Source organism: Electrona antarctica (assembly GCF_951216825.1).
Source record: "Electrona antarctica genome assembly, chromosome: 4".
In the NCBI taxonomy this organism is placed as follows: Eukaryota; Metazoa; Chordata; class Actinopteri; order Myctophiformes; family Myctophidae; genus Electrona; species Electrona antarctica.
The window spans coordinates 35454153-35480824 of NC_136809.1; the positions used below are offsets into that span (position 1 = coordinate 35454153).

Sequence of the window (26672 nt, forward strand, 5' to 3'; positions counted from 1 at the left end):
GACAGATGGGAAGTTAAAGCAGTAAAAAAGCGATGGGAGAATAGCTGAAAGAAGAGCATTCCAATCCGTCGTAAAGTATGGCACATGTTCACAACAACACGCCTTGGAAGGGAGATGGCCAATGGGGGTTTACACAACAAATGGCATGGAAACAAAAGCATAATTACGGTATTTGCAATTCAAAGATTGAATGACAATTGCACACATAGATATTATGTCCTGGCAGTTACAGTACATTGCTCACCATTGCTTATATGCAACGTGGAATTTCATTATATACAACGTGGAATTTATTCACATGTTTGTACAGTTTGGCTCAACATAATTTATCATCGGGTGGAAAGCTCATATACTGTAAGTCCAAAACGGATTCAAATTCAAAGCAGATCTACAAGCTCGAAACCGAGCTTGTGGATCTGCTACTTTTTATTTCATGTTTTTTTTGTGGCTTTCGCCTTTATTTTTTACATTTGTTATGGAGGGACAGACAGTAGGCTGATAGGAAATGGGGAGAGAGATGGTGGGCAGTAAAGGAACACTGCCAGACTGGATTACCAGCCAAGGTGCCTGGACCGCTGAGCCACGGCCCAGGCCTGGATCTGCTACTTTTGATGCTTTTGTGTGACACTATAGTACAGTAGTATGTTCAAGCAGGGCGTAAATTTATGAAAATACACAAAAAGTTAAAATATGGAGATACAGTAGATCTTCCACTATTCCTTTTCTTTTAGGAAGATGGCTTGAAAGGGAAGATAATATTTTTCATATACTTATTTGACATGTAAAATCCCACTCAGATCCATAGATCTCTATTGTGAAGAATCCCTAATAGGAGAACTAGTACAAGTATTTAAAATGGCAATCATGGTTTCACTCCTCTGCAACCTGCCAGTCCATCAGCAGACATCTGTCCTGTTGAAGGGCTCCCCAGCAGGCCACTGTACCACCGCATATAGGGATGTATGGCCCATATGGACAAAATACCAACTCTCACCATATTTTATTTTATGAAATACCTCGATATTTGACATTGTGAGGATAATATTGTAAAATGAGCTTAATATGCATTTTCTTTTTACGTTTTTACGAATTGTAGATGTGCATTATTTTAACCCAAACAATGACTTATTTTCTATCAATTAACACACCCACTACTCCTACTCCTTTAACTGATAAGAACCAGGAAAGGACAATGCTTTAGCCATATACAATATTATAATACCGCTATGCAAAGTCCCAGATGATATCTGCAGCGTATCACAATATCAATAGGCTACAGTATAACGAAGATATATTAACCCAGCACCTATCACCGAACCGCAATATCCATTGTAAGGCACAGTGTGAATACAGGTATCACTATATCAACTACTGTAAAGGCCTAAAATACATTTATAATAACAAGCATGGCAGAATTTCATACCCTTGTACATCATGACCTTTATGCAGGGCAAAACAAATCCCTTTCTCCTTCTTTGATGAGCCTTTCATTCATTCCAGCTCACTGAATTCACCTTTGGCTGGCATCCTCTCCAGAGGTGCTGTATACACGGACAACTTTCATTGACTGTAGTTCCGTAACGATACGAAAACCTCGTAATAATGTATCCCCACTATTTATAAAATGACAGCACTGTGTAGAATATAATATCATCCTTCCGGTGACGTGTGTGTGTGTGTGTGTGTGTGTGTGTGTGTGTGTGTGTGTGTGTGTGTGTGTGTGTGTGTGTGTGTGTGTGTGTGTGTGTGTGTGTGTGTGTGTGTGTGTGTGTGTGTGTGTGTGTGTGTGTGTGTGTGTGTGTGTGTGTGTGTGTGTGTGTGTGTGTGTGTGTGTGTGTGTGTGTGTGTGTGTGTGTGTGTGTGTGTGTGTGTGTGTGTGTGTTGTGCTGTGGATGCTAGGAATTAACCCATTCAGGACGGGAACCCCTTTTGGTGTTTTAAGCATTATGTTATACTTTAGCTATTGAAAAATAGCAGATCTACAAGCTCATAGTGCTATGAGATCTGCTATTTTTGAAAAATCGTGAAAATGTGCCTCAAATCTTTGAATATATATTCTTTCAGAGCGAACGTTTTTAACTCAAATCTTTGCTTCTGGGGAGGCCCCTGGAACAACATATTTTCAGATGGGGTTTGGCGGCCTATTACATATAATGTTTTGGGTCCTTGACATGAAATATTGAGCACCACTGATATAGAAAATTTCGATGTCAGGCCTAAATGGGTTTTAATTGATGTCACCACCAGGACCTTGAAGAGAAGACAATGTTTGAGCACCCTCTTGCGATGGACTATGAATTAAAGCTTCGGTCCTCCCGAGAGTCCTTTCCCCATGAGCTATCAGAGGAATTGAAAAATAAAACAAACAAAAAAACCACCCCCTTGGTCACGAGATGCAGGATTTAATCATTTTTGTTTTCCCTGTCCATAACATAAAACTAGATTCTTGGCTATTATCTCGCTGCTGCCATTCAGATAATGCCTATACGCTACCCCGAATGTCATTATGGTCTCGTCATGATAGGGTCAGATAATGCCTATACGCTACCCCGAATGTCATCTATGGTCTCGTCATGATAGGGTCAGATAATGCCTATACGCTACCCCGAATGTCATTATGGTCTCGTCATGATAGGGTCAGATAATGCCTATACGCTACCCCGAATGTCATTATGGTCTCGTCATGATAGGGTCAGATAATGCCTATACGCTACCCCGAATGTCATTATGGTCTCGTCATGATAGGGAATTCTGTTCTTTCGGTAAATGGACTGCATTTATATGGCGCTTTTCTCCAAATCGCTTTACAATGTAATTAACATTCACACACACTGATGGCGGAGGAAACCATGCAAGGCACCAACCTGCTTATCGGGGAGCAGTTAGGGGTTCAGTGTCAGTGTCTCGTGGCTCAAGCACACTTCGACACGTAGCCAGGAGGAGCCGGGGGATCAAACCTGAGCCCTTCCGATTCCAAGGCGGCCGCTCTATACCTCCTGAGCCACTATTCAGCTCATCGTATTCATTTCACGCCCACCACTGTCCCTCTTTAGCTTCCTTGCCGCCCCATGCGGCACACAGTAAGACCCTCAGTGTTAAGTTAACTCTGAGAGGAATTGATGCAAATGGTTACTGTGTGGCCGGTGGAAAACAAAAAACATATTACACACACACACACACACACACACACACACACACACACACACACACACACACACACACACACACACACACACACACACACACACACACACACACACACACACACACACACACACACACACACACACACACACACACACAATAAGTGGAGGTGACAGGGCCAACTGTGTATCTCAGGGGTGTAGTTTGGCAGGGCTGGAGGCTTGGAGGAGTGTGTGTGTGTGTGTGTGTGTGTGTGTGTGTGTGTGTGTGTGTGTGTGTGTGTGTGTGTGTGTGTGTGTGTGTGTGTGTGTGTGTGTGTGTGTGTGTGTGTGTGTGTGTGTGTGTGTGTGTGTGTGTGTGTGTGTGTGTGTGTGTGTGTGCGTGCGTGTGCGTGTGCGTGCGTGTGTGCATGTGTGCGGTGGTTGTGTCACCCATGGTTAGCTGTCAACTGCGCAAGGCTGAACATTCAAGTAAAACTGAAGGTCAAAGGAACAGACAACGTGCAGGCTGGCTGTGCCACCAGCGCCACCATCGTCACAAATGTCACCAAGTCACATCTCTCTCCTATGAGATTCTTCAGATTCTTCTATGAATCTGTGTGTGATAGCGGATAAGTGCACACCTCAAGAAAAGCACAGACATACAAAAACCTCCTCCTCTCCTCTCCTCTCCTCTCCTCTCCCCTTCTATAGGTACTTTTCACCTTTGAATCGGTACCTTTACGGTACCGGCTCTCCTACATAGACTTCTATTGAGAATGGGGAAAACCAACTGGGACCAAAGTCCTGGCCTGGAAATAGGCAGAAATGCATTGGACTCAGGCAACAGCCCAGCTTTAATGATCTTAAATCCCTTGTTTTGTAGTAGTACAACATAAACATTAAAGAGACTTTAGTTGTTACTGTACAATACTTTAAAACAGTTGTCATGTTGCACACATTTTTGCTCTTATTTGCGCCGCCCTCGTTGAAAACAGTGCTTGAGCGCTCGGTTTCTGCCTCCTCAATATCGTAACTCTTCTATTAGATGGCTCTGGGCTAACTAAAACATGCTTTAAAAGTTTGTTTCAACCGATAAATTACTTTTCCCAGACGGTCGGAACATGTATGACACATGTAGCTTGCGCTCATACCGGGACTACATGATACAGAAAAAGGCTTTCACTCTTTCAACTTTCAACACGGAGCAAGTGAGTCCCTTTGCTGCAGCTGGAAACTGCTGCTCTGCAGCCAGTGGATCGACGGGGGGAATGATCAGTGATCAATAAGCATTGTCGGGCCGGCTATATTGTTGTCGGCTATATCTTCACATAAAGTCACATTAAAATGTCAGTAGCGTGGCCTAGCTCAGCGGTCCAGGCACCTTGGCCGGTAGCCCAAGTCTGGCAGCCTACTGTCTGTCCCTCTAAAGGCGGACGCCACAAAAAAACATAAAAAAAAAAAAATGTCAGTAGCGTAACTGCAATTGTTGCGACCGGCCACTGATTCGTTCAAGAGTACCGAAAAAGGGGTACCGTTATTTTTCTTTAAGTGAACCGGTAGTACCGACGTGATGTGGTCGGTACCATTTAAAAGTACCGACTTTGGTACTCAACCCCTACCCCCTTCTGGAATCCTTCTATTCTTTTCACTCCATTCCCTTCTTAATTTTATAGCCAGAAAAGATCAGAGAGGCCCCATGTCTTGTGACCGTGACCCCCCCCCCCCCCCCCCCCCCAACACACACACATCAAGTCCACATTGATGGTTCTATCATGAAGAACTGAAGGGGAATTCTGTCACACATCTCTCCATATTGCCTCGTTATGGTTTTGTGGCCCTTTTTGTGTCACGCAATTTCAATTTCAAGGCCCTATTTTATATTTGGAAGTGGAACACACTGGCTGCAGGCTGCTGCAACTATGGAGCTTTACACTTTATGACGCCCACCTCTCTCACTGAGAGTCAGAGAGTGCACATACATACATTATACACACACGCACACACACATGCACACACACACACACACACACACACGCACACACACGCACGCACGCACGCACGCACGCACACGTGTACACACACGGTGAAGTGGCAGCTGTAGACGTCCTGTCCTCTCTCAGACATGATTGATGCGTGGGCAGCAGCCATGACGGCAGTCACTTTTGAACAGAACAAAATAGTCTTTCTGTCCGTCCGTCCGCACCAAGCCTGCAGAATGGCTGGGCAATGTTGAAGCCGCTGTCCCTACTGGTCAAACGTGGTACTGCATGCCCATGCAGGCCCAGGTTACATTTATGAATGAATCGTGATGTAGGACGTGACGTAGAGGTACCACAAGAACAGCGCAAGGGGTGCTACGATCAGGGGTGGACTGGCCACAGGACGTACTGGTCATATTACCGGTGGGCCACAACCGTAGCGTAGGGGGCCACTCAAGTTATGATATGATTTTTTTTTTTTACAAGCAGGCAAAGTGAGTGACAAATAAACCCTCTTCTATCTTGAATCATTTTTCCAGCATTCTTGTGAGAGCAACAAAGGGTTGTGTAGTTGTCTGTTGGTTTGTATCATTTACTGTATGTTGTTCTGTGAAAGTGGTGGTATTAGGGCTTGTTTGTTTGTATGTGCCTCGACAGAGCGGGCGGTAGAGTTTCTGCTATCTGTGCGCTGGTTGTGGTGGGCCGGTCTGGGCCAAATCCGCACGAAAATGACCGGGCCGAATTTTTGTCCCAGTCCAGCCCTGGCTACGATAGGTGCCAACCAATCATATCAACACTCGAGGGGTACTACCCGGAAGACTTTGTCGATTTGTCGTGGCTTCAAAACGCCACTGAGCAACTTCCATTGAAGTGAATAGCGGGGGGCGGAGCTATCGCTCCTCAATCCGTTCTCTAGTTATATTATAGCTCTATTCTATTGAGGCTTTACCGTTGAGCTAATAGAGGGTATGGCTGCTTGCTCAGGGGATCAATTGAATCTTGCACTCATTCCGTTTTTCCAAAGTGACTGTCGCCACTCGCCAGTTATCGATTGGATTTAACATACGTTTTTTTTCTACAAGTGGGCATGACCTTTGGGAAAGTAGAACATGACCTGTACTTGCCCGATGGGCAAGTGCCTCTGAGACCATAGTGTCAACCCCTTATAGTGAGGAACAGAGCGGCCTCTTTTCTCGCTGTTTCACAAATCACTGAGTAGGATTTGGCCGGACAAAATATGTTTCAGTCATGAGATGTTATTTTGTTTTGTTCCATGCTGACTGCACACGGAACAGACACGTGCACCGAGCAGAGAGCCGGCATGCTTTCTGGAATCATCCGTACATGCACTCTGCTATAGTACTATACTGCGCAATTGCACTACTGTAATAGTACTATACTGCACAATTGCACTACTGTAATAATGCACAAGATTTAACGACTCGTCTTGTTAAAACCTCCAGTGTGCCTGCTAGGTTTTGCGCATAGCCTAGGACTGCAAATGATTAATATTATACACACCATGCATACTCGCGCACACAGACACACACGCACGCACGCACGCGTGTGCAGTTGTGCACACATGTGCACGCTGCTGTCGCTGTCTGTTTTAACTTAAAAAATGTTGTGTGTAATGCTGTAGTAAGTGTAGTTCATCATACTAACATTGTCACACACACAAAAGTTACAACGCGCGTTGCATCACATCACGTTGAGCTTCAGATTTATAGTTTTGCTATTTAAAAAAAAAACTTTACCAAAGTGAAAGTGGTGAAGGCTGTGTGTCTGTGGGCTTCACATGTACTGAACCAATTAAAAGTGTTAACGAGACCTTGTGACCAAATCATAATAAGCATGGGTCACCAACATGTCTGTATGTCCGTGGCAGATGTTTGATTTTCTGTTTTACACACCATTATACCACTCATTTTGATAATAAGACCCACTTACTGAATGTCAAGTCTCCAGGTTTTCTTCAGAATATCATCATCATCATAACCTTTTTTTTAATTCGTAGTACATATGTAACAATTATTTAAGGCACTATGGCACATTAGGAGTCCACTAGTACTAGTGGTTCTCAAATGTTTTATTTGCAAGGACCCCCTTATATAACTCTCAGAGTGTCCAAATGGACCTGTAAGGGTCCATTTGGTTCCATTTGAACACTCTCAGAGTTACAGACCTCTATGGTCATTCAGCCATCTTTTTATGTGTTTCTTCTGGTAATATTATTGTACACTCATTTTGTATGTCTGTGGCAAAAATGGAATGTTGACGAAAATGTCCACCATAAGCCAACATGGCGATGACCCCTGATAATCAGCATGGTGGGTCCACTGGAATTCTGACTAGCATATTATAGTAACAGTTCTGGACATACAAGGTTTCCACACTACACTCAAGGCTGGCCCTGGGTTTTGGCCACAGTGATGGATGTTTAAAAGACTTGAAGTGCCTGTTCTCAGCCGTATCAATGGCACTTTAGACCGCCTCACCTTTGGACTGTATGCAGAGCGCACACAAATTGGGCACGCTGGGTTTTTAAGACAAGGGGTCAAGGATGAAGGCCATAAACACCAGAAAGTGTGTGTGTGTGTGTGTTTGTGTGTGTGTGTGTGTGTGTGTGTGCGCGCGTGCGTGCGTGCGTGCGTGCGTGCGTGCGATGTATTACACAAGGTAATACATCAAATACATCTAAATATTCATCTAGGATCATAACTAAACTATGAACCTAACATCCACAATAAAGCAGTGGCAATTTAAATCAAAGGCTTAAATTAGGTTAACACCACGTTTTTTGTACTGTATGTGTGCGTGCGTGCGCACTTGTGTGTGTGTGTGTGTGTGTGTGTGTGTGTGCGCGCACTTGTGTGTGTGTGTGCGTGCGTGCGTGCGTGCGCGTGTGTGTGTGTGTGTGTGTGTGTGTGTGTGTGTGTGTGTGTGTGTGTTGTGAGCAGTCAAAGGCAGCAGCACCCAGCAGAATGTTCTTCCTTATTAGAGCTAATATCATCTAATATTAATGACATTCAAAAGGCTCCTCCACTGCTCTGTGGCTATGTAAATATTGAACACTTTAGTTATAGCACTGCACTCCCACCTCTCGCCTCCCCTCCCCTCCTCTCTCTCTCTCTCTCTCTCTCTCTCTCTCTCTCTCTCTCTCTCTCTCTCTCTCTCTCTCTCTATCTCTATCTCTCCATCTGCCTCTCTTTCATTTTATGACTCCCTCTCTTCCCCTTTCTCTCATTTCCTCTCTCTGTCCTTGCCCTCTCCCTCTCTGATTTTATTACTCTCCCTATACCTCCCTCTTTTCTCTTCATTCCTCTCTCTTCCCATTTGATCACCCCCTCTCTTTCTTGTCATCTCTCTCCTTACATATTCTCACTGTCTCTTATTTTCTCCTCTCACTTGCTCTCGCACCTTCTCTCCCTTCCTCCCTCCCCCACCTCTCTCTCCCCCACCCCTCTCTCCCTCCCTCCCTCCCCCGTCTCTCTCTCTCTCCCCCACCCCTCTCTCCCTCCCTCTGACTCCACACTCCACAGTGCCAAACTGAATGAGTATAGAGTCAACCTTTGATTTGCAAAAAGGGAAATATTTATGGCCGGTTGTTAAAGCTTTGCACATGCAGTGTTGTGTCACTGCGGGCCAGTGCTGACATTATATCCATCTGATAGCAAACTGGAAAACACTCCCCTGGAGTCACAGAGGAGCTTTGGCCAGTCCATTGAATCCATTCTGATAGCAAACTAACTGGCACGCGCACTCACTGAATGTTTATACTCTCTGTGTGTGTGTGCGTTATTGTGTGTTGTGCACACACACACACACACACACACACACACACACACACACACACACACACACACACACACACACACACACACACTCTCACACACACTCTCACACACACTCTCACACACACACACAAATATATATACTGTAATGTATGTATATGAGAGAGAGAGAGAGAGAGAGAGAGAGAGGTGACAAATTAAATAGAAAAACAACAACAACACAATCATAAATCTTATTCGCCTCCTACTTTGGCCTCCGCTTCTTGGTACATTTTTACACCAATACTTTTTAAGACATCTTTGCCTACCACTGTTCACATTATTTTGGGATAGAATTGTGTGCCTGACAGCATCACAGAGACACAGTGGACCCCCTGAAGGTGTGAAACATTCAGGCCTGTTCCGGTTCTCTTGGTGTACGTACCGTACTGTATGTGTGTCTGTCACATATTCTATATGTGGTGAAGGATGACTCATCTGAACATGTCACCTTTTTTCCCCACATCTCTGTAGGCGAGTGGATGTCGTCGCTAGTGTCTGGGCAGAAACCTACTTATATCCCTCACATCTCTGTAGGCGAGTGGATGTCGTCGCTAGTGTCTGGGCAGAAACCTACTTATATCCTACTTACATCTCTGTAGGCGAGTGGATGTCGTCGCTAGTGTCTGGGAAGAAACCTACTTATATCTCTGTAGGCGAGTGGATGTCGTCACTAGTGTCTGGGCAGAAACCTACTTATATCTCTGTAGGCGAGTGGATGTCGTCGCTAGTGTCTGGGCAGAAACCTACTTATCTCTGTAGGCGAGTGGATGTCGCCGCTAGTGTCTGGGCAGAAACCTACTTATATCCACATCTCTGTAGGCGAGTGGATGTCGTCGCTAGTGTCTGGGCAGAAACCTACTTATATCCACATCTCTGTAGGCGAGTGGATGTCGTCGCTAGTGTCTGGGCAGAAACCTACTTATATCCACATCTCTGTAGGCGAGTGGATGTCGTCGCTAGTGTCTGGGCAGAAACCTACTTATATCTCTGTAGGCGAGTGGATGTCGTCGCTAGTGTCTGGTGCTCAAATGCTGAATTAATAATGGACCTTCACGTTGGTATATGACCAGACAGTCGCATCAATAGGCCTCAAGGAAACACCTAGAACAGACAACAACAGCTGGTGGATGGAAATCCATGGAAATGGCAGATCAGTCATGAGGACTAATAATGCATATTTTTGAGTGGTGTAAACCACTCCTACAACTGGCTTTGTTAGTTGAGTGGTGTAAACCACTCCTACAACTGGCTTTGTTAGTCTGTCTGTCTGTCTGTGCAAAAAAAATGAGCATGGTTGCTACGGTCACCCAGTTCACCCGGGTGTGATTTCATTACGTCAGACATTACGTCAGACCACAGCTGATCAGTCTATATAAGACCTTACACCACTCAGTTCACACGCCACACGGGTGTGATTTTTAAAATATTCCTACAAAACCGTACTTGAATCTGTAGACAGTAGACAGACTAGACACTCAACTTCTAGGGTATTGCTGTCATATAGGGTATTGCTGTCAGCTGTACAAGCTCACAATGCGTCGCATTGTAGATCGGCTATTTTAAAATGGCCGAAATGTATATATCCTATTCCTACTGTAGGGCTGAAGTGGTATGTTTGGTCTTAGTCTTAGTCAACAACTGCTTTAATGTGGTATGTTTGGTCTTAGTCTTAGTCAACAACTGCTTTAATGTGGTATGTTTGGTCTTAGTCTTAGTCAACAACTGCTTTAATGTGGTATGTTTGGTCTTAGTCTTAGTCAACAACATTAACACTGCTTTAATGTCAGGTGCTCTTTTAAATGCATAATGGCGGCATATAGTCATCCCTCCAGGCTATGGGATAAGCATGTGGCCAGTGCATGAACACAAATGGGAGCCGTTGATTGACTGGTGATGAAGGACATAATTGCCACAAAAGGAATTAACAATCAGACTGCGTATTACAGAGAAATGTGAATGAAATAAATTGTTCACATGCCCCCCAGACAAAGAGGAAGATGGAGTGAGAGAAGGACAATGCATGTGAGACAGACAGACAGACAGACAGACAGACAGACAGACAGACAGACAGACAGACAAGAACAATAGGGACCAGTGCAACTGGTAATCAAATGCCACGCTAGCTACCCTTTCATGGCTTTAGCATACATCATACAATATTATCATCATCTTTATTGTTATTAGACTGCATGTCCCCTACCTCACACATTGTGAGCTTGTAGATTGTCTATTATCAAATGGCCGAAAGGTATATAGGCCAGGGCAATGCATGTTATGTCATAATAATAAGTAAAAGTACAATATTTATCTCCACCAGGCCAAAGGCATGGGGAGAGAGTATGTTTTGCACTACGTCTGTCCGTCCGTCCGTGTGTGTGTCCGTGTGTCCGTGTGTGTGTGTGTCCGTCCGTCCGTCTGTGAACAGCTAATCTCCGGCACCGTTAACCTGGTCGAATTTTGCACACACACTCCCTGGATGCCAACGATGAACCTCTGCCCCAGAATTTCCAGAACGGCCTGTTATAGCGCCACCAGGAGACCGCTTTGTGCAAAACAAGTTTTTGGACAGTACACCTACAGATTTTGTCCAAACATCACACAAATTAGTACACAGTCTCTCTAGAGCCATTCAACGAAACGGGTCTTTCAGATTTCTCAGACTCCATCCTGATTGGCTAAGATTGGCTTCCAAAGTTTGCACGAGTGCTCAGTTTCAAACAAAATGCTGCAAATCATGGACACATCGTGTGATTTCCGTGAAATTGTGCACGCACATTCCCACTAGGCCGAGGAAGAAATGCCACGTGAACATTTTCAACTCAGCCTCATGGTGGCACTATAACTCGCCAAAAAGTGTTTTTACCTCTAACTGCATGGATCTGTGGATAACTTTGTATGCCAACTCCCTAGAGGCCAAGGAAAAACCTTTGCCTGGAATTTTTCACATCTTCTCTTTATAGCGCCACCAGTAGGCCGACATATGTAAAACACATTTTCTAATATTACTCCAAATTTCACGCAAATCGGTACACATGCTCTCCATAGTCATGTGATCAAGACGCGTTTGTTTGATTTCTCATAATCCACCTTCATTGCCTACGATTGGCTTCTAAACCTTTCAGGAGTAGCCCGCTTTGTACCCGTTTTGTACAAATTGCCACAATTACTCAACGCAGCGTCCGATTGCGGTGAAACTGTGCATGCATATTCCCACTAGGCTGAGGAAGAAATGCCACTTGACAGTTTTCAAATCAGCCTCATGGTGGTGCTACAACAGGCCAAGCCGCGTCACACACACACACACACACACACACACACACACACACACACACACACACACACACACACACACACACACACACACACGTCACACACGTCTCACACACACACACACACACACACACACACACACACACACACACACACAAAACATCCTCCTGGTGGAGACCTGTGCCCAGAAGGGCACTTTTTCTAGTTTCCTCTGAAATGTAGTGGAGAGAAGTAAAAGTGACAATTGGAAATACTCCACTAAAGCAAAAATACCTCAAAGTACAGTGTAAATGTACTTAGTTACTTTCCACCACTGCCTTTCTGGTTGTATCCTGCTGCAGTACACCAGCATCTGCAGTCCTTATAGCCTATACTGTAGACTATGTGTCAAAAACATCAACAGTAGCAGATCTACAAGCAATCTACCTTTGATGTTTTTTCTAATTCAAAAGCATCAGATCTACAAGCGAAACACCTAGCTTCGTCGTGCCACTTTTCGAGCTTGTAGATCTGCTACTTTTGATGCTTTTGTTTGTTGCTGTCGTGTGATCAAGTAAGGCGTTCATTTACGAAAAAACAAAGTTTAAATATGGAGATAGGGAGGTTTCTGCCCGACAACAACGATATTGTAGAATGTGTGTGTGCATGTGCGTGCGTGCGTGCGTGCGTGCGTGCGTGCGTGCGTGCGTGCGTGCGTGCGTGCGTGCGTGAGTGTCACATGTATGCCCTTTTTGTATACATACTCAAGCACTTAGCCTGAGCTCCAAAATGGGTTTAGATAATGCTCTCAACATGGGGTGTCTTTATTATCGCCACAGGGGGAATGCACAGCTCCACTTTCAAAACTGGGACTTGTTAGAGTTATTTTAAAGATCTCTCTCTCTCTCCCTCCCTCTCTCTTTCTTTTTCTTTTCTCCCATCTCTCCCTCCCTCTCTTTCTGGTTCTCCTGTGTCTCTCTCTCTCTCTCTTTCTGGTTCTCCTGTGTCTCTCTCCCTCCCTCTCTTTCTGGTTCTCCTGTGTCTCTCTCCCTCTCTCTTTCTGGTTCTCCTGTGTCTCTCTCCCTCTCTCTTTCTGGTCCTCCTGTGTCTCTCTCCCTCTTTCTTTCTGGTTCTCCTGTGTCTCTCTCCCTCTTTCTTTCTGGTTCTCCTGTGTCTCTCTCTCTCTCTCTTTCTGGTTCTCCTGTGTCTCTCTCTCTCTCTCTTTCTGGTTCTCCTGTGTCTCTCTCCCTCCCTCTCTTTCTGGTTCTCCTGTGTCTCTCTCCCTCTCTCTTTCTGGTTCTCCTGTGTCTCTCTCCCTCTCTCTTTCTGGTCCTCCTGTGTCTCTCTCCCTCTTTCTTTCTGGTTCTCCTGTGTCTCTCTCCCTCTTTCTTTCTGGTTCTCCTGTGTCTCTCTCCCTCTTTCTTTCTGGTTCTCCTGTGTCTCTCTCCCTCTCTCTTTCTGGTCCTCCTGTGTCTCTCTCCCTCTTTCTTTCTGGTTCTCCTGTGTCTCTCTCTCTCTCTCTTTCTGGTTCTCCTGTGTCTCTCTCCCTCTCTCTTTCTGGTTCTCCTGTGTCTCTCTCTCTCTCTCTTTCTGGTTCTCCTGTGTCTCTCTCCCTCTCTCTTTCTGGTTCTCCTGTGTCTCTCTCCCTCTTTCTTTCTGGTTCTCCTGTGTCTCTCTCCCTCTTTCTTTCTGGTTCTCCTGTGTCTCTCTCCCTCTCTCTTTCTGGTCCTCCTGTGTCTCTCTCCCTCTTTCTTTCTGGTTCTCCTGTGTCTCTCTCTCTCTCTCTTTCTGGTTCTCCTGTGTCTCTCTCTCTCTCTCTTTCTGGTCCTCCTGTGTCTCTCTCCCTCTCTCTTTCTGGTTCTCCTGTGTCTCCCTCCCTCTCTCTTTCTGGTTCTCCTGTGTCTCTCTCCCTCCCTCTTTCTGGTTCTCCTGTGTCTCTCTCTCTCTCTCTTTCTGGTTCTCCTGTGTCTCTCTCCCTCCCTCTTTCTGGTTCTCCTGTGTCTCTCTCTCTCTCTTTCTGGTTCTCCTGTGTCTCTCTCCCTCCCTCTTTCTGGTTCTCCTGTGTCTCTCTCTCTCTCTTTCTGGTTCTCCTGTGTCTTTCTCCCTCTCTCTTTCTGGTCCTCCTGTGTCTCTCTCCCTCTCTCTTTCTGGTTCTCCTGTGTCTCTCTCCCTCTCTCTTTCTGGTTCTCCTGTGTCTCTCTCCCTCTCTCTTTCTGGTTCTCCTGTGTCTCTCTCCCTCTCTCTTTCTGGTTCTCCTGTGTCTCTCTCCCTCTCTCTTTCTGGTTCTCCTGTGTCTCTCTCCCTCTCTCTTTCTGGTTCTCCTGTGTCTCTCTCCCTCTCTCTTTCTGGTTCTCCTGTGTCTCTCTCCCTCTCTCTTTCTGGTTCTCCTGTGTCTCTCTCCCTCTCTCTTTCTGGTTCTCCTGTGTCTCTCTCCCTCTCTCTTTCTCTCTCTCTCTCTCTCTCCCTCTCTCTTTCTGGTTCTCCTGTGTCTCTCTCCCTCTCTCTTTCTGGTTCTCCTGTGTCTCCCTCCCTCTCTCTTTCTGGTTCTCCTGTGTCTCCCTCCCTCTCTCTTTCTGGTTCTCCTGTGTCTCTCTCCCTCTCTCTTTCTGGTTCTCCTGTGTCTCTCTCCCTCTCTCTTTCTGGTTCTCCTGTGTCTCTCTCCCTCTCTCTTTCTCTTCCTCTATCTCTCTCTCTCTCTGTCATATTATCGCTGTTGCGCAAAAACCTCTTATCCATATATTTTTTAAAACCTTTTGTGTTTTTATCATACTGTACTACAGCATCACACAAAAGCATCAAAAGTAGCAGATCTTGAAAGCTTGAAACGAATCCACGTGTTTTGAGCGTGCAGATCTGCTATTCTTTTGATGCTTTTGAATTTGAATCCTGAAAAAGTAACAGTTTTGGACATATGAGGTTTCCACCCGACAGAGACGAAGACGATATACTGTTTTCCCTTGTTTTTGTGGATATTATTTTCCTCCTGGCCGGTTGCTTTGTTAGCGTCGCTGCTTACCCTCAGAGCACACGGTTCTCATTTCCCTCCTTATCAACAAACCCATACCTGGATGTAAATCTGTATTGTTGTGTGTGTGTGTGTGTGTGTGTGTGTGTGTGTGTGTGTGTGTGTGTGTGTGTGTGTGTGTGTGTGTGTGTGTGTGTGTGTGTGTGTGTGTGTGTGTGTGTGTGTGTGTGTGTGTGTGTGTGTGTGTGTGTGTGTGTGTGTGTGTGTGTGTGACCTACTGTACAGTCAGCTCTGTCAGTTTTTACAATGTGTTTTACAAGATTCACAGAGTACAGTAAACATTGTGCTTCAGCCTATTCCTTATTTTTTTCTTTTCGGGCATTGAATTGGATTTTGTGTGTAATTTGGTCGGATATGTACATTTGTGATGGATGATTTTTGGATGGATGTGTTTTGATTCGTCGTAAACAAAGACCGAAAATAAACCATTCATGAATTAATGAATTCACTCATTCAATTCTTGAAGAATGCTTCATACACGGTACTAAACACTGCCGAATTATGCCTAATTATTATGCCTCCATCACAGCACGGCATTGTGGACCAGAACTTGTCTACAAGCTTAACACCACGTCCACAAAAGGCAGCTTTATAGAAGGAGACACTGGAGCAGCTCGGACAGTTAAAGCCTTTTATTCAGGTGCTAGGAGGCCTATAACAAGAAATGGCAGATCTTTGGCTGAGTTTTGATCTTTGGATCTTCCTCAGAGTCATGACTCTGAGCTTGTCCCTGCTCCTAGCCGTATTAGGCTGAGGCGTGCTGCTAGACTCCCTTTGCTATCGGCTTCATGTTTTGTGACGATGACAAATTGAATGTGCTGCTTTGGACTCCCGATTTGCCTTGAGTTCTTGAGGCATCTAGAATGCCCTGATTTTTATCACTGTCCTGGCCCAATTAACCACTGTCAATGTGGCACCCATCCCCATATTGGCCTTCATGTGATTATATTAAGAATTTAGAAAATCTTCCAGAAATTCAAAGATTGAGAGGTTGTACTGTAGATTAGCTATTTTCTCAGTTTTTTTTAAATAGGACTGAAGTAGTTAATTATGTAAATTGTAAACACATAACAAGTTAGAATATGGAGATAAGAGGTTTCTGCCCTGACAACAACGACATCTAATATATTTGCATAGCTAATCAGAATCAGAATCGCTTTAACCTTGAAGGACAGCAAATGTAGAAGGATTTGTCTTGGGCGACACTGCTGAGGGAACAGAGTTCTTAATGTGCAGGCATGTGTTTTTTGGAGAAGGGGGGTGGCTGCTGCTGGCTGTGAATAGCATGTTCAGTTCCGACAACACATTTATGGATAAATGGCTTTTTGTTTGGGTGCGAGCCGGGCGCTTTAGTTCTGCCTGTCCAGCCTGATGGGGCTGACCGAACCCATGTGACACACACACACACACACACACACACACACACGCGCATGCACACACACACGCACGCGCACACACACACACACACACACACACACACACACACACACACACACACACACACACACACACACAGTCTGAGACACTAAAATACCAGAATGTCCCACACTTAACCCATGAAGACGCCCCACCACGCACGCACACACACGCATGCACGCATGCACACATGCACGCATGCACACACACAGGGAGATGTGTAGACCAACTAATGAATGAATGCACATGTACGTGTATTATACATGGCATGGTCGCACACACGCACTAAACTCATAGAGAGCATATACTTCTCCACAGTGTGTTTCTTTGGGCTTGTGTTTGTTTGTCACAGTGGTATGTACTTTCTCCACCATGCTCAATTGCTCAATTTGCTCATCATAAATAGTTGATGATGGTTTTCAGTTTTAGCTGCTGGACTGTAAAACGCGTGTCCAAATATAACTTCAAAGTCAACTTCTGAAGGACACGATAGCCCTTTTTCATATCTTTGCACAAAAAGTGTTGACTTATAATGTTTCCAAAAACCCACACAACTTTCAAAAGTGGTATTGTACTTTTATTTGTATACTATTTTTTATTGCCAATCCTAGCTTGTTGCACCTTGATGCAAACACAAATATTCTCTTATGACCCTGCCTGGCACAAACTCTACATTTGTGTGTGTGTGTGTGTGTGTGTGTGTGTGTGTGTGTGTGTGTGTGTGTGTGTGTGTGTGTGTGTGTGTGTGTGTGTGTGTGTGTGTGTGTGTGTGTGTGTGTGTGTGTGTGTGTGTGTGTGTGTGTGTGTGTGTGTGTGTGTGTGTGTGTGTGTGTGTGTGTGTGTGTGTGAGAGTGAGAGAGTGTGCATACGTGTGTAGCCATGCCTGTGTGCTTGCTTTTACTGATTTGACTTCTTTGCTTTGTGCAAACCATTTCCCTTCTTTGAGGGGGAATTCACACTTTCTATCCATCGATGGATGATGGATGATTTTCTTGCAAGTTCAAACAAGTTTTGATTTGTCGTAAACAAAGACCGAAAATAAACCATTCATTTATTAATTAATTCAGTCATTCAATACTTGAAGAATGCTTCATACACGGTACTAAATACTGCCAAATTATGCCTAATTTACACTCCATCACAGCACGGTATCGCTTGTGGACAAGAACTTGTCTACAAGCTTAACACCACGTTGAAAACAAATTCATAGAAGGAGACACTGGAGCAGCTCGGACAGTTAAAGCCTTTTATTCAGGTGCTAGTACAACAAGAAATGGCTCTGAGCAAGATCGAAACTCTTGTGTGTGTCCATCCATCGATTTTTCAATCCATCCATCCATCCATCCATACATACAGTATATCCGTCCAACCAGCCATCCAATATGTCTGTATGTCTGTCCGTCCGCCCGCCCGCCTGTCCGTCGGTCCGTCCATCCGTCCATCCAATATGTCCCCTGCTGTCTGTCTGTCTGTCTGTCTGTCTGTCTGTCTGTCTGTCTGTCTGTCTGTCTGTCTGTCTGTCTGTCTGTCCAGCGAGACTTCATGTGAAAATCATATGATAACAAGCCTCACACACACACACACACACACACACACACACACACACACACACACACACACACACACACACACACACACACACACACACACACACACACACACACACACACACACAGAGAGTACAAGACAAAAATCAGTGCTTTGTCTCATTGGTTCTGGTCTGTTGACCTCTTTAGGAAGCCAGTTCACACATTTCCTTTTAGGGCTGCACGATTATGACCAAAATGATTAGGTATCACCATTATTTTAGTCAGTGGTGAGATGACAATTAATTATCTTACGATTATTCATTGAGTTTAGTGACAACAATGTGATGCCTTTTCGTGTGACACTGTAGTATGATCAAGTAGTGTGTTGATTTACGGAAAAAAACTGTTCGAATCCACCATGGTGCATGCGGTTTGGTCGGGCTTGTAATCTGTACGTGATTGCACCTGTTTCAATTGAGATATTTTTTTTGATTGACTTGTACTTCCTAAGTTCTTTTGTAATTTACCCTGCTTTTAAAATGTAATGTAATGGATGTTATTGATTTTTGAGTGTGTATTGTATCCTCGGCTGCAATGAAAATGAGGTCCTGGCACCCTCTGCCCCCTCAGTTTAAGTTTTATGTACATATTGTGTCATTATATAATAATGATGAGTGCACCCTCGCCATTTTCAACTGCCCCCTCAGTCATTTCATCCTACAGCTACGCCTGGGGTTTGCAAAGAATTCCATTGTAGGGAGACAAAACGGACAAGAACACACTGAATGCACTGGCTGGCTTGCAAAATCATCATTATATATATATATATATATATATATATATATATATATATATATATATATGATTATGATATATATATCATAATCAGTGGGTCTTATACATTTTCATGTCAAGGACACCCACATTAATATGTATTTGGCCACATATTTTGTGCTAGGGACCCCATACAAGATTTGCGCTGTTAAAATGTTTTAAAAAAAAAACTATATAAAATCTGTATATGTATATTTTGAGATGTAATTGCTAATCACATTGTCAAAAGTAGTTAGGCATTTAGGCATTTAGGAATTTAGCAGACGCTCTTAATCCAGAGCGACTTACATTTGCAGATCTCCAAGCCCAGTGCACGTTGTGAGCTTGTACACGTAGACCTTCTATTTTCACTAGTTCTGCACAAAGTACAAAATAAAGCATATGTGGGATATATATATTTGCGATTATTATACTAATGAAAAATAATGCACAGTTGCAGCGTTTATGTGGTGTTGAGCAGGTGCATTCTCTCCTGCTATTAACAGGCCCATGAGTCTATTTAGATAACAGGCTGGTTGAACTGAAAGTGAATTTCCCCCAGGCCTGACCAGTACAGTACAGTACAGTACAGTACAGTACAGTACAGTACAGTACAGTACAGTACAGTACAGTACAGTACAGTACAGTACAGTACAGTACATCTGTAGATACAGTATATCTACGTGGTGTCACTCACGCCTCTCCTCATAATCGGGATGGGAGAAGATCATAGCCAACAGGCAAAATGCTGGCAATGTTTGGTGTTGTGTACTATAGTGACGTCCCTCAGCCCTATCTGCCACTGTTGCAGGTAAACAACCTTTGTTTGATGTTTTGGAAACGGCAAATTGAACTCTCAAGATTGTACTCTGGGTTTGCAATTCTTTTTGTAGCACTGGCATAAGTCATGAGAATCTCTTGTATTTGTATGACATTTGGAAACAGCATTTCAAAGCAAGCATCTCATTTGTTTTGGAAAGAGTTGCAGTGTTGCTTATTGAATGATTTGATCCTCTAGCTGGTATCTCTGACTCTTGGCTTTGTTGCTCTTGTTTTATTTATGTACAGTATATGTTCCTAGAGTGCACACACAGTATGACCCACTGCACACATAGTACTGTACACTACACACACTGCCCATACACGTCTACACATCCCATATAGTACTGTAGACTACACACTGCCCATACACATATACACATCCAATATAGTATACTGTACTGTACTGTATCAATCCATATACAGTATATACAGGTACAGTAGGCTATACGCTCTGTGTGTGTGTGTGTGTGTGTGTGTGTGTGTGTGTGTGTGTGTGTGTGTGTGTGTGTGTGTGTGTGTGTGTGTGTGTGTGTGTGTGTGTGTGTTATGAAATTATATATCATCACTGTCGTGTGGAGACTGTATATGTGTGTGTGTGTGTCAAGTCAGTCAGCAGTGTTGCCATGTTGGCTTATTTCCTGCAACTGGAAAAATGCTGAGTTGTGCATTTTTTGGGCTTGTTTTAAAAACGCTGTGGCTTCTTTGGCAAATCTAACACAACACAACCCAACATTTATTTGATGTATCTATCTATAAATGCACCAAGTCTCTGTCTGTACGTCTGTCCGTGTGTAATCCACGTAACTCTGGAACCGTTCGCCCCACTGACTTCAACTTCGACACACACGTTCCACACCCCTGCAGAAAGTGCAGTGCCCGGTGTCAAGTCGGGTGGAGCCACGGTTGTCCAGAAACGCCACAAAAGGCCTCTGCCCGGGCTCTGGACATGGCCCCTGCCCAGTGTCCATATATGGAGCTGGACTGTTCTGACATCATTCTGACGTCTGCATAGACTCCATATTTGGGCATGCCTGACAAATAACTCCATAAAAGGGACACAGACATAATGTCTGGGTGAGGCATTAATTTCCAACTTGCATCGTTCCAAGTAGGCCAGTGCCCAACGGGCACCGCTGTTTTGGCGGTGGGTTGGCTTATTTCTCTCACAAGAGTTGGCTATTGAGAGTTGACTGTCCAGTGTCCGTCAGTCAGTCAGTGTGTGTGGGGGGTCAGTCAGTCAGTCAGTCAGTCAGTCAGTCAGTCAGTCAGTGTGTGTGGGGGGTCAGTCAGTCAGTCAGTCAGTCAGTCAGTCAGTGTGTGTTGGGGGTCAGTCAGTCAGTCAGTGTGTGTGGGGGGTCAGTCAGTCAGTCAGTCAGTCAGTCAGTCAGCATGTGTTCCACAGTAAAAGGCTTCCCTGTGTGTTTATAAAAATGGAAACAGAGGAGGTAGGGGGGGGGGGGGGGGGAGTAGCAGCATACAGGGTAATTTTCCTCTTGGCTCCTGCCTCCTGGTTGGGAAGAGGAGAGGAGAGAACCATTACCTCTATTTAAAACAAGACCTCTTCCATTTCCAAATCTTCTATGATTGTAGCTTCATTCTTAGCTTAGAGTCACCATGTGTAATGGACCCTAAAACCAAAACGCAAGCTGTCGTTGATGCTACAGTGTACTGTGTGTGTGTGTGTGTGTGTGTGTGTGTGTGTGTGTGTGTGTGTGTGTGTGTGTGTGTGTGTGTGTGTGTGTGTGTGTGTGTGCGTGCGTGCGTGCGGCCTCCCTCTAAGAGGTCTTTGTCTGTGTGGTGTGTTAGCAGGTGTATTGTTGGTTGGTGAGCTTTCTCCATATGCCGCCCCCCCACTCCACCCCCACGCCTCTCTGTGTTTTATTTTGCACTATCAAGTCATCTATAGAGAAAGCATATCACCGCCGCTGTCAAGCTGAAAAAACCTTGTAAGTCCAAAAACGTTCCTTTTGTTTTTCAGGAAATAGAAAAGAGAACCTGTATTGTCGCTGTCGGGGGCACAAATCTCTCATCTACATATTTTAACCTTTTGTGTTTTTTCAGTAAATGAACGCCCTGCTTGATCACACTGCAGCGTCACACAAAAGCATCAAACGTATATTAGCGATCTGCTACTTTTGACGCTTTTGAATTTAAATCCTGAAAAGTAACACTGGTGCCCCTATTTTGGGGCATAATCATTATTAGGAGAAATAATTCAGAACAAAATAAATAAATAGTATATGGACATATACAAGGTGATGATGTGATCATGTAATGTTTTGGTAATAAAAAAATATATAAATCCCAAAATGCCTGAAAATAGCCAATCTAGAGACTCACTACACGGTGCGCTATTTTCCTACTTTTGCATGACACTGTCATACAACAAAGTATTTAAAACAAACAGGGCTTTAATGTATGAAAAACATCAAAAATGTGTAATATCCATGGAGATACGAGGTATACGAGATACTTCATTCTGCTCCACAGCGACGGCTATATGCCCCCCCCCCCCCCCCCCCCCCCCCCCAACCTCACTGGAGGAATGACAAAGACATCAAATCAACAAAAGGAGAGATGGAAGGTTGAATGAATAAAGGAGGAGGAGGAGGAGGAGGAACAGAGAAGACAGTGGTGGAAGCACTACTCAGATGTTATACTTTAAGTAAAAGTAGCAATATGTCGTTTGTCGGGCATAAACCTCTTATCTCCATATATATTACTTTTTGTCTTTTTTCGGTAACTTAACGCCCTACTTGATCATACTACAGCATCACACAACAGCATAAAGAGGAGCAGATCTGTGTTTGGAGCTTGTAGATCTGCTACTTTGGCTGTTTTGGAATTTGAGTAAATATGAGTAAAAGACCTGTATTCCAAATACTTGAGTAAAAGAATATACCAGAAGTAAAAGTACTCATTACTTGAAAAAATAAATGTTGAGATCGCCTATTTTTGAATGGGGTTTTAAAGTGACCTAGTGAAATGAAAAATACGTTTTTCACACTTTTAGACCATATCCGTTGTCATAATATGGGCATACCTAACAATAGATGCCAAAACAATGGGAACATTTACATTTTTGTGTATTTTTTTAAAATATTTCTGTGGCTTTCACCTTTATTTTATATGTTTTATGGAGGGACAGACAGTAGGCTGACAGGAAATGGGGAGAGAGATGGGGGGAAGACATGCAGTAAAGGCCGTCGGGATCGGGAGTCGAACCCGCGGCACACTGCCAGACTGGATTACCAGCCAAGGTGCCTGGACCATTGAGCCATGGCCCAGACCATTTTTGTGTATTTTTATATCAAAAGTCCATTTTAATTACTTCCTTTGAACGAAAACGTGCTGCGTGATGACGTGTAGAGGCTCACATGCATATAAATGAATGATTAATGATTTAATTCACCTGTTTGATTCTCATTGCTGCGTTGTCCTCCAAACATGGTTTTGATTACAGAGATGCTCTGTTTTTAATCTCATTCAAGATGACATCCAGACAGTGTATATTATTACTCATTTTAAACTTAATAATCACCCTAAAAGATGTATCTGAAAACATTATAGGTTATAAATAAGCCATGAGCTTTGCTGCCCGTCTCTCTGTCACTCTGTAAACAAACACTCTGCATGTGCATGCACGCGTCGTGCATGAGACGGAGCTACGTCCCATAGCCTGGAGGGATGCGACGTTGTGATTGGTTCAACATCACGTAAAGTGAAATTAACTTAGTTAGTACTTAAGTAGAACAAATTGAGTAAATTGACTTACTGGTAGTTACTTTCCATCTTGACTTGGATCCTCCTCCTCTCGATGTATAGCTGCTATAGTGTGGGCTTTTCTATTAGCTATAGTGATTGCCTATTGTCTATTATTACTTCTATTGTCTATTATTATAACAGTCTGATGCAGTGAAGGGGGAAGAAAATCAGGAGAGGTGACAGGAGGAGCCATTGTACCACGAGACATGTTGCAGTTAACTTTGCCCTGTGCACACATGCATGTACACACACACACACGCACGCATGCACACACACGCATGTACACACACACACGCACGCACGAACACACGCACGCACGCATGCACACACTCGCACGCATGAACACACACGCACGCACGCATGGACACGCGCATGCGTGCATGCACGCATACACACACGCATGCACAGTGCACATGCACACGCGCGCACACACACACGTGCACACACACACACACACACACACCTGCATGAACGCCTACTTGATCACACTACATTGTCACACTACAGCATGCACGCACGCACGCACGTGCGCGCGCGCACACGCACACACACACACACACACACACACACACACACACACACACATATTTACTGTACGCGCAGCAACATAAGTCTCATTACATTGACCACATAAAGCCTTTTGTGTTTTTCCCTTGTCGTCGCCCCCCTCCCTCCCCTCTCATCCGACTCTTAAATCTGCTAAAGAATTCGTTCACGTGCCCTCCGGGGTCAGAGACGAAGGGAGGAGGTCGACAGAGGAATTCACAGCCCCCCCCACCCCACCCCCCCAGCCCCCCACCGGCCAGCCAAAATGACACATAATCAAATCAAATTATTTTTTGGGGGGGGTAGAGTGGATTAGCCTAAGTTAATAATGGTGTTAAAAATAATACTAATATATAAGTAAGGATAAAGTACTTTCTTTTTGATTCACTTCCAAAGTGGTTTACACAGGCATAAGAAAAAGAAATCTTACGCAGAAAAATAAGGTAATCATTGAAAGGTCAGTAGAAAAAAAAACTGGCCATACAAAAGAAAAAATACAGAAAAGAAAAATACTTGGTCGATATTTCATCCAGAAGAAGAGAACCCCCCCTCTTTTTTTCGTATTCTTCTATAAATAACTGTGAACGGACGGTTAGGATGTTCCACATCTGTCTGTCAGCTTTGTGGTAAAACCACATCTATTTGGTGCTTAGTGGTGCAGTCAAACCTTGCCTCTGGCACTAATCACTGGCATTAAAAGCTTAAAAATACCCCATACCATACCACCCCCCCACCCCACCTCCCTCCTAAAGCTGAAATGGTTAAGCTCAATGTATATACAGCTCTGTGGTACGACGGTGTGGTGCTCGCAACGTTGTGTGAGTGTGATGGTCGGCTATTTTCGGTGTGCACGGCACATAAATTGGGCTTCTCCTCGTGGTAAACATCCTGTATACGCAGCCATATGCTAACGTATACGTTATTGTGTATGCATCCATCCTCCCACTGCTGTGTGTTTGGTGTGTGCGTGCGTGCGTGTGTGTGTGTGTGTGTGTGTGTGTGTGTGTGTGTGTGTGTGTGTGTGTGTGTGTGTGTGTGTGTGTGTGTGCGCGTGTGTTTGTGTTTGTGTGCGGGGGGTGGTTGTTGAGCCTGAAAAGCCCCCGGTGTTAGGTGGTCGAGGTCCTGCCTGCACAAATTGGATTTTCTGCTCTCGAGTAGCGCAGCTGTTCGCTAAGCATGATGTCACTGTAAGTTCTCTTTTCTGTCTCTCTCTCCTTCGATTTTCTGGCAGCCAGGCCCTTCCCTTTACTCAGTCTTCCTGCCTCTCTCTGTCGTTCCCCATGTCTCTTTTTCCCTCTCATTCTTTCTCCTGTTACTCTTTCCCTGCCTATGGTCAGACCCATTTTTAATTCTGGTGAAATCTAGGTCAAGTGAGGGCCAAATGAGATTGTTTAACCCCGGTCTCTGTGCAAAGCTCCCACACTCTCTGCTGCTTACACACCACAGGAAAATTAAACAATTCTTGTGTTTCATGCAGCACACATGTGTGTGTATGTGCACGCACGTGCATGTGTGTGTGTGGGGCCGTAAGCGAGCAAGCGAACGAGTGAGCATGTGTGTGTACTGAAGCATTCAGTGGCACATCTGTATGAGATGATGGGGGGGTGTGTCTGCATTTGCTCAGTGAATCACAGACAGGGTCTCTCTAAGAACTGAAAGAAGAGGGTGTGTATGTGTGTTCATGGTTCATTTGCAGGGCTGCACGGGCGCCACGCAAGTCAGGAACGATGCAAGTGGGACCAACCCGGTTGTGCAATACTGACGTAGTCATACGTGTTGAGAGTCTAAGTCACACATTTTCTCTCATGCCACCCTGTATTGGGGAAGTGGTACAAAAAACGAGACACAAACCTCTGCTGATCTGTGAAGCAGCGCTGGAGATATGCCTGGCCTGGACAAACACGCACGCACGCACGCACGCACGCACGCACGCACGCACGCACGCACGCACGCACGCACGCACGCACGCACGCACGCACGCACGCACGCACGCACACACACACACACACACGCACGCACGCACGCACGCACGCACGCACGCACGCACGCACGCAGCCACGCACGCACGCACACACACATACACACACACACACACACACACACACACACACACACACAGATAGATCTGGTCACTGCTCCCATGTCCAGAAACATTTACACAAGGGTCAGTGCATTACATCATCGAAAGACGTCTTCCGCATGTTGTTCCATGAGTTGATGACTTATTCACTATCACCGTGTTTCACCAATGGCCGGCTGACCGTGACAGCGAGTGTGGGAGTTTCCCCATTGGCCGACGGTCAAACATATCACACCTGAACATACCATGCATGCACCAACAGTTTGCTGTAGTCTTCTAATGGTGCCTGCAGGTGTCTTCAGTTACGACCTCAGTGACCTCAGAGGTTGTTTCAAACGGAAAGTCCTCCAGTATCCCAACAGCAAATGTGTTTGTAGAATTTGCGTGTGGGTGGGGTCCAAGGGGTTTATTTGACGCCTTCTGGTCCAAACGCCCTCGTCGCCGAGATCGCCTTTTGATGTGTTTTTTAATATTAATTGATTATGGT

General features: G+C 44.7%; 1 protein-coding gene across 1 annotated transcript in view; it reads left to right on the top strand.

The window, feature by feature from the left end:
* The window catches only part of lcor (ligand dependent nuclear receptor corepressor), a gene marked incomplete at its 5' end in the record, with an annotated part of 84554 nt that overhangs the window by 9296 nt on the left and 48586 nt on the right, over positions 1-26672 (top strand). The window lies entirely within an intron of this gene.